General features: G+C 32.2%; 1 protein-coding gene across 1 annotated transcript in view; it reads right to left on the bottom strand.

The window, feature by feature from the left end:
• Window positions 1-689, bottom strand: part of LOC106873978 (uncharacterized) — a 1,133,216-nt gene that overhangs the window by 477,357 nt on the left and 655,170 nt on the right. The window lies entirely within an intron of this gene.

Below are 689 nucleotides of genomic sequence, written 5' to 3'. Positions count from 1 at the left end.
TATATATATGCATACTGAACGCATAAACGTATATATGTATCTATGTATTTCTGTGTGTATATATGTATGAATGTATTAACTGCAGGAAAGAACTTCACATTTTTCGTTTTTAAACTATTACATGCTACGAAACATATGGTGGCTTCACACGTCAAAGTGTGTCTTGACATATCAGTGCGTTTTTCAACTATAAAATTCATCCCTATAGATTTTCTATACAATTCCCATCCAGCACAGGCATTGAAATCAGTCAAAAATCTACAGACATAAACTTAAGATATGCATGTGTATGTATATGTGTGTATGTATGTGTGTGTGTGTATGAGTATGTGTGTGTATATACATAGATAAATAGATAGATAGAAAGATAGATACGTACGTATGTACATACATACATACATATATACATACATACATACATGCATACATACATACATACATATATATACAATAAAGCGCTGAAAATTTCTTGGCTCTAAATACGTCGCAAAAGATCTGGTTGGAGGCACGAACTTCCGAGTTCTGTTACTTTGAAAAAGTGAAGGACTGCTGCAAGAAGTATGAGAATGTGGGAGAGAAAAATGTTGACGAAAATCATAATTAACTGATGTTCTTCTTTTTATTATACCCAAGGTCAGGAACATTTTAGCACCCACCAGGTGTGTATGTAAGTATATATATATATATAT

This window comes from Octopus bimaculoides, chromosome 7 (assembly GCF_001194135.2).
Source record: "Octopus bimaculoides isolate UCB-OBI-ISO-001 chromosome 7, ASM119413v2, whole genome shotgun sequence".
NCBI lineage: Eukaryota > Metazoa > Mollusca > Cephalopoda > Octopoda > Octopodidae > Octopus > Octopus bimaculoides.
This window is presented reverse-complemented; position numbering and strand designations above follow the sequence as displayed.